Source organism: Cervus elaphus, chromosome 23 (assembly GCF_910594005.1).
Source record: "Cervus elaphus chromosome 23, mCerEla1.1, whole genome shotgun sequence".
Taxonomy (NCBI): Eukaryota; Metazoa; Chordata; class Mammalia; order Artiodactyla; family Cervidae; genus Cervus; species Cervus elaphus.
The window spans coordinates 19,139,084-19,147,996 of NC_057837.1; positions in this window are offsets into that span (position 1 = coordinate 19,139,084).

The window sequence follows — 8,913 nt, forward strand, 5'->3', positions numbered from 1 at the left end:
ACAAAACACTGGGAGTTGGAGGAAGGGACTCCACTATTGTTATCTAGAATACTCATTGTGGTGGACTCTTGTGATAAAGGTATAAAGAAAATCATTTTTTCTGCCTTGGACTTTGGCCAGGAGAAATGTGGAGAAATTCTTTTGTGAATAACCATTCACAAATTTCAACAATTGTTCGTTCTTGAGTCTGAAGTCTCTTTGCATGAATGATTTTCTCATCTTTATGCAGAATTTTTCCACATTTTTGTTGACTAAAATATTACTAATCTAATTTCCTATTAAAAAACTCATTTCCAGCATCGCAGAGCTGAAAGGTGCTACCAACCATTTAGTCTTCAATTTACATACAACAAATCCTGTAATCTGATGGGGGCTTTTACACAAGGGTGGCTGCAAGCAATTACATGGGCAAAGAAATATTTTAGTCCAGAGCTGTGTGCTGTGTTAATTTCATCTGTTGAAGTCCCATTGCGATTTCGTCTTTTGTTAAATTACCTATTGATGTGGATTTAGAGAGGAAACTCCACCGAACATAGCAATTCAAAATTATAATGCTGTTTGTGCTCTAATATTTTTCTTTTAATTATAATTTGGGAAATTGGGGTTTATTAGAAAAAAAGAAGGTATTGGACTGGAACAATTTATTCTATTTTTCCCCACTCAATGCCATGACAAAATAGAACATTTCCAGTTTGATTTGGAAAGGCCTAAAAAAATTCTTGACATCACAACAGGGCTCTGGGTTGGACTGAATCTCATGATGCCTGGCATGTAGGGAGCATGGGGTCTGAGCTGCTGGCCTGGGGGCACTGTGGCTATTGGTAAAGTTTCAAAGGGAGAGTTCAGAAGCTTACTCCAAGTCGTGAGGAATTATAACCTCAAATGCTGCAGGATCAGATGTGAATGAGGCCATTTTGTGTGTAACTTGGAAGCTTACATCAGCTGCAAGGGTAGGTTATTATTGTGCCTCCTGCATGCTAATACATGGGATGTGGGGGGCATCCATCCATCCATCCAATCACCCATTCATCCATCCACCCATCCATCTAACTGTCCGTCCATCAATCCACCTGTCCATCCATCCATCCATTCATCCATCCACCTATCCGTCCATCCACACATCCACCAGTTCATCTACCCATGTACCCATCCATCCTTCCACCCGTCTACCCATCCACTCATCCATCCATACATCCATCTAGCCTTCCATCCATCTTTTGTTGAATATTAAGCATATATTATCTTCATTCTTTGGTATCTAGTGTTTTAGAAGATGCAAAGTAAATATTTAAAATTCTTTCATTTAGTCATTCATTCAACAAACATTCACTGAACGTAACATTCCTGGTGCCACAGTAGGTGCCAAAGATGAAAAAATGAAAGCTGGAGCCCAACTTTCAGTACCACACAGGACGATCAATCCTTACAAAATACCCTAAAGAGTGTTATCATAGAGGGATGGAAGGGGGGCATGGTGTGGGCCTAAACAGAGGCCGTGGGGCAGAAATGGGGAGGGGTGGTGGCCAAGAAACCTTCCTAGAGAAGGTGCTCAATGCTCAAAGGATAAGGAAAGGCAGAAGACTAAAAGACATGGGTGTTTTCAAACAGCTTTAATGAGGCCTAATTACCATACAATAAACTACACACGTTGAAAGGATGTAATTGATAAACTTTGTTCTGTGTTTACACCTGCAAAATCACCATCACAGTGAAGATAAGGAATATACTCATTAGCCCCAAATTTTCTCGTGCCATTCTGTGACCTCTTCCTGCTGGCCACTTCATCCATAGGAAACCACTGAAGCTGTCAATACAGATTAGTACGAATTTCCTAGACTTTTAAATAAGTGAAATTATGTAGTAATTTGTACCATTTTACACCCCCCACCAACAGTGTGGGGTGTTTTGCACCCTCATAAAAGACATATATGGGCTTCCCTGGTGGCTCAGTGGTAAAGAATCTGCCTGCCATTGCCGGAGATGCAAGAGGTGCAGGTTCGATCCCTGGGTCGGGAAGATCCCCTGGAGAAGGAAATGGCAACCCACTCCAGTATCCATGCCTGGTGAATTCCATGGACAGAGGGACCTGGTGGGCTACAGTCCAGGACGTTACAAAGAGTCGGACGTGACCGAGCACGAACGCATGCAAAAAGTGTGTTGTCTGTCACTGAGTGCAAAGGGTCTTGAGGCTTCCAGGCCTGAGTGCTGGGGCTGTCAGTCACAGAAGGCCTGGCGCATCCTCGGCTGCTGGCCCATCAGGGCGCTGCCTGACTTTGCTCTGGGCTCAGTCTGGAATAAGAGCAGCCTTGTGGCCGTGCTGGACTCCTGGCTGAGGGCACTGCTGGTGACGCAGTCACACAAAGTCAAGTCCAGGCTGGCGCTTTTGTTAAACAGCCCTTCCTAGTAAAGCTGGTGAACTCCAGACACTGGTCCGTTGTGGTTTTTTCCTCATGAGAGGTTTCAATGCTATCTACCTCTCAGGACCCAAATCCTTCCCAAATGGATGCGAGGAGGATTAGGGAAAACAGCTCCATGACTTCCCACAGCATCGTTCCTGGGGCAGGCACTGCTCCGCCACCCACCTCGCTTTGTCCTGAAGCTGCTGCATAATCTCTGCTCCAGGCCCCGCAGGGTGGACAGGCACATAAAGGACTCCTGCTAGGTCCCTTTGACCAGCCTTTACTTCAGAAACCCTTTTAAGCTAATTTTTCCTGACATTTCCAACAGGCCTTTGAAAATGCAGTGACTGAAAGAGCAAACATGTGCTCCATAACATGCTCCTGAGTAGGGGGCGTTATTACATCTAATCTCCACCTTCTGCCTTGGACCTGAACCTTCTGGGCAGCAAACAGCTAAGAAGATTAAGAAGCAAACGCTGGAAGGCCGGATGTGTATGTGTCCAGGAAATGTGGCGGTCTGATCTGCCAAATGCGTGGGCATGAGTTTTCCGAGCCCAGAGCCGGGAGCAGTATTCTTCCTCTTTTTACAACTGCCTGAGGCAGCGCGCATCACTGTCTTTGGCCTCCTGTCCACAGTCCCCTGGCTTCCTTCTTCCTGGGAACTTGGACTCAATGTGTGTTTCTGTGTTTGTACCCCAGGGTCTCCGGGGATTACATTTATGGAATTATGCTAACAGAGGAAATCAGAAAATTGAAAGTCGATGTTTGCAATCACATATTCCCTTGGTGACGTAGCCTTTGGAAATTGTATGTAGGTCCTGCAGCTGAAGTTGGAGATGTTGGTAAAAGTGACTCCAACCATCCCCTGCCTGGAAGCGAGCCTGGGACCTGAGAGAAGGGAGATCTGCGATCCTGGCTCAAGAGCAGATGGTCAGGGGAGACACAGGGAAGCCAAGTGACCAAATTGGCTGATATTGCCTGCAGCAGCTGTGTGTTTCTAAATTTTGTGGATTTTGGGGGGTCAAATTCCACCAAATCTGCCAATTCAAGGGATCCTCACCCTCCTCAATAATGTACCAGTATTTTTTCATGTCTAGATGCAGTGAGGAGGAGAGGGCATTGGTGAAAATCATGCTGACAAAACATTAGCTGTGCTGAAAATGTTAGCACTGGAAAAGACCTTGGTGACCCTCATCAAAATTCCTCATCAACTGAAGCCCAGGGAGAGGCTCAGTGATTCTCTCAAGCTGGTTGGTGGTCAAACTGTGTGTTTAAGATGGGGCCAAAATGCACTCTGAGGTAAGAGCAAATCCACCATCCAAAAAAAAAAAAAAAAAATCATGACATGCTGAGGGCTTCCCAACAGAGCACACAGCCCTAAAGTGAAGCTCTGAAGATTCAACAGCGTCTTCGTGAAAGTCTGATGTTCTGAGCTGACTTTGAAAAGCAGCCGCCGTGTTGTCCACCAGTCCTGTATCTCTCAGTGTCTGCTTCTTCAGCACTTGGCTTGCCAAGACCCCAACTCCACCTCCCAGCTCCTCTATCTTATCCGTAAACATGTGGAGCTCCTGCTGTTCTGGGAACGTTCTCTTTCCATCTTTTCAGGTACTGTTCTTGCTGTTGGCTTGATTTGGTTTCACAGTTCAGATTTCTGATAAGCATGTCCCAAATTTTTTGAGGACAATATCACTGACCAGTAGAAACACTGGCTTGCCTATGGGTCATCTGTCTGTCAGTGATCCAATATGATCTGTTTGTGAAGAGGGGCTGTGTTGCCTTCAATGAGATTGTCAAAGGTGGGGGCTTCCCAGGTGGCATTAGTGGTAAAGAACCCACCAGCCAACGCAGGAGACGTAAGAGACGTGGGTTAGATCCCTGGGTCAGGAAGATCCCCTGGAGGAGAGCATGACAACCCACTCCAGGATTCTTGCCTGGAAAATTGCATGGAGAAAGGAGCCTGGTGGGCTATGTAGAGTCCACAGTGTCACAAAGAGTCGGACACGACTGAAGTGACTTAGCATGCGCTCACAAGGTGCTACGGATGGGCCAGGTTTGGGAACAGTAACTCCAGCCCCATCCTGTGCACGGGACGGCAGGACAGTACATACAATGTCTTCTCCAGATTTACAAAATGCCCAACATGTTTGCAAACAAATGATCTGGTCACTTCTGGACAGGGGGACCAATCAGAGCTTGGATGTATCCATTGTGGCTGGTAAAATCTAATGTTTTAATCTGTTGGCTAGCTTCTTTTTGGTTCCTAAACATTGCTCAAATTTTCACTCAATTCTTCCTTTTTTCTCAAGAAACAGTCTTTGCAGTCTTTGGCCACACCCAGAACCCTAGTCTGCTCTGTCTCTCCTCCCAGACACTCCCGAGTTCACGTCAGGAGAAGGATGGCTCCCAGGTCCCCAGGGGAGGGATTCAAGCCGTGGGAAGAGCCGAGCTCCAAGGACATTGTGTTACACCCACTAAAATGGTGTCAGGAGGCCCAAGAGGGAGGTGGCTCCAGGAACAAAGTACAAGGAGGCCTGGGACTGTGTGGGAACAATCTGTCACAGAGCATCTGTCCTCAGGTCCTTCTGGGACGGGGCCTCCTGAGCCACCCCAGCACCCCCACCGCCCTTTTCCAGCACTGGGGCTGCTGTCCCACCTGGTCTCCAGCCCCCGAGGGGTGCCAGCCAGACCATGGATGGGAAGGAGAGCCCCATTTGGGGTGCTCACCTTGGACACCTCTTTGCATCCAGGGCGGACCCTGTGTTTGGGGAGAAGCCCCGATTCAGAACTTGGAATTGGAGTTTTGTGCTAATTAGATGCTTTTCTTCTGGCTGCAAAATAATATTGTTTTGGTTGCTAAGAAACCTTCTTTTAATTGAACAAGGGGCTGAATGGTTCAGTACGGTGATGCGCTGTGCAGAAGTTGGGAGAACAGCATGGTGCCCAGGTGACAGTGGACCATTTCTTGGGACAGATGTGTCATACCATACGAGTGTCTTCCCAGGTTTTCCTCACCAGGTGCCAAGGTGCTCATTTGTGATTGCAAACGCAGGAGTCCCTGCCTAGTTCTAAGGCATGGTCCATCATTGAGTGATCTGTGCCTAGAACCCAACTCAGCTTGGTTTTATAGGCTGATGATATTTTGCAGGCTTGAAGAAGGAAATGGTAACCCACTCCAGGATTCTGGCCTGGGAAATGCCATGGATGGAGGAGCCCAGCGGGCTGCAGTCTGTGGGACTGCAGAGTCGGACACAACTTAGTGACCAAACAACAAACAACATCTTGCAGGCTATTAGTCTGACTGAACCACTCTCCTAATGATCAGATCACTATAATGGTGTACGCACGTGATGCAGGGCAATGAAATACCTTTACCTGCATCGGGCTGGCTGTCTCCTGTGGACCTGATCTCATAATCCTTGCTTCATGGAGGTCTCGATTTCTTCTGTAGTGAAGAATAGGAACCTGAGAGAAGATCCCTTTGGCAAAAGGTCTTTAGTGTCACTGAAAAAAGCAAAGATTAAAGTTTAATATTCCTAATAGTAATTGCTTTCTGTTTTGTTTTTCACAGCTGAGAGACAGTGTTTGGCTGAATCTCTAGGGGGAGGTGAGAGAAGCAGATGAATACCCCTAGCTCTGAAAGCCCTGATAAAATCAATGTGTTCTTTGACTTTAGAGCCAGAGGACGGTCATACACTCTTCTCCGGGCACTTTCCTAGCACACGGATACCGTAGGCCCAAGGTGGGTTCATATCTGTTTGCTAAGAAATCAGATACAAGTACTGATGGGGTTAAGGGTGCTGATGAGTATGAGGACTTGAGTAGATGCTCTGCTGCTCACCGCAATGGGCTGAGAGTTGTTTCAGTGTTTAAAACGTGGCCTGAATAACATCAAAGTAGTTCAAGAGTTGGTTTTTAAACATCTCTTAGTGGATAGAATTAGAGTTTTTTTTTTTTTTCAAGAAATCATTCCCCCTTCCTGCTCCCCTACTAGCAGGTGGTATTCCATCTGTGACAGCCAGCGTTCTTTAAGTGCAAGCAACAGCAGTGCTGCTGACCTTCATCTGAAAAGGAGTTTATTAAAATGATATTGAGTGGCAAATATATCTTAAAGAACCATTTGAACAGCCAGGGGTCCAGAAGAGGGTACGTAAAGGACACTGAAATCAGAACACAGTGGCTTCTACCATTTCCTGTATTTTTATTACTTTGAGATTCAAATGTCAGGAGAGAGTAATTTGTTCAATTGCTCTAAGGGACAGCTCCAAAATTCCAATGTAGGAGGGACTCCAACTCTTGGTGAGGAAGTGGACATTACCCTGGGTCTTGGAAGAGAGCACGGAAAAGGTGTCAGGAGAAAAGAGTGTTGAACAAATCCATGGGGGCAGGAACCAGCAAAGTGAACATGGGAGCCAGGGATGGGTGCCTGTTGTAACGCAGGTGTGCAAGGGAGGCACCAGGGAGGGACAGACTGGTGTGTAAGGGGCTGGGAGAGCCCTGGCATCGTGGTGTGGTAGAAACAGAGGGAAGGAGGAAGGATTCTAAATAGGGGAATGACCTGAGGGAAGCAAAGTTATTAGAAGTCAGAGAGTAGGTCTTAAAAAAACCCAGTTCCTAAGTCTGAGCCTGGGAAGTGAGATGGTAGAGTGGTACTTGGTGAGGCATCCACTATGTCATGATGATGCCACTGTGGGTCCTGTGTGTCCTAAAGGGTGGCATTTAGGGTTGGGAGGTAGTGAGGAGAAGGAATTTGACCCACCATGAAATTGGCCCCCTGACAAAGGCTGAGGCTACCATTACTGAGAGTATTTGAGCCAACCTGGACATCCATCCCCTCGGGATGATCTTGGGAGGAAAGATGAATTTGACTTCAAAGGTCAATTTAACTTCTGTGAATCTATGAGTCAATGAAATAAGAAGCCATCCAGATTGTTACAAAATATAAGACAACACTATCTGCATGTATTTGCATGTAATAAAGATACCCGTATGATAAACAATATGCATTTTAGAAGAATATTTATTTTGTAAGATTACATACACATTAAACACAATTGAATCACATTTAGTGGGGAGCAGAAGTGGTGATGAGGGCAAAAGCAGAAGGGGATGACAGAGGACAAGATGGATGGATGGCACCACCGACTCAATAGATACGAGTCTGAGCAAACTCCGGGAGATAGTGAAGGACAGGGAAGCCTGGTTGCTGCAGTCCATGGGTCGCAAAGAGTTGGACACAGTTTAACAACTGAACAACAAAGAAGTGGTATGTGAAGACAAAGGGAATTAATTAATTGATTAGTTGAAGCGGGGAAGGATAAAGATGAGATCCAAATATATATTTTGGGTGCTCATATAAAAGACATAAAATAGTGGAATGCCAGTTTCTGATTTAGTTGGTAGAATAAACTCCTCAGTAGTCAGCAATCGGAATCTTATTGTTAAGCTCTCATTATTTTGAAGAATACTAGACTTGGGTTGTAAATGTTTCTTTTATGCTGTGACATTATTATTTATTAAGCCAATCAAAAGAGAAACACTTTTGATACTGCTGGGTCCCAACCAGCGCTCTACCTGAGAACTCCATAACTTAAATCACCCAGCCACAGTTTGTTTTAGCTTGTTATTTGTGATACTATGAGAGAGAAAATATAGTTGATTTAAAAATTTGTTTTAGTCGATTTTTCTGGGGCAATTTTCTCAAGTGGTTTTTCACAATTACCTATATCATCAGGGAGAGGTGATAATCCCTAAAAGACTGTGCATCAGTATACAATGTATTTGATTTTGTAAAGAGGAGGATAAGTCTCTCTCTGTCTGCAGTGAGATTCACTCTTTCCTGCCACGTACCAAAAGCCGGGTTGCAAAACTGCTTTAATGAGCCACCACAGAGAACTCAGCTTCACTTAATTTAAAAAGAAATGTGAAATTGCTCCCATGTAAAACTTGACATTCAGATTCCTTACCAGTGTGTCCTCAACAAGATCAGTCACTTTCTTGGCTCTGTCTTCTTTCTTATATCGCAGACAACCCATATGGGATCACTTTCCTTCTGCCTAAAGTGCATTCTTTAAAACTGTGCTACTGGAAGTGTGGTCCCCAGAAAGACTGCCAGTCTTCAAACTGTCAGTTACCACCACAGAGTACAGAAAAGTGAGAATCTAAAACTTGTATAGTGATCTAGCCTTGCTGCATATCCAAGGGAGGACCAATGTGCTTGACTTGTTGAGCAAGGAATAAACCAAAGGTCTTCAAAGACCCGCTCAGATGGGGAGGATGGCAGTCAGTCAGTTTATACTAATGAACAAAGTTCCCAAAGTAAGACCCTAAATGGTAAAGCTAAATCACCAGTGGAATTCTCCTTTTTCCAGTAGCAAAAGATTTGCACATCCCTGGATGGGTGTGTGGAAAAGCATTGAAAGTATTTTGCTGGGCATTAAGTGGTTTGTTATTGGGGAACCTCTCTCATGAGAGGTTGGACTGGGATATACATGGGTTACCAGGGATCCCGAACCCC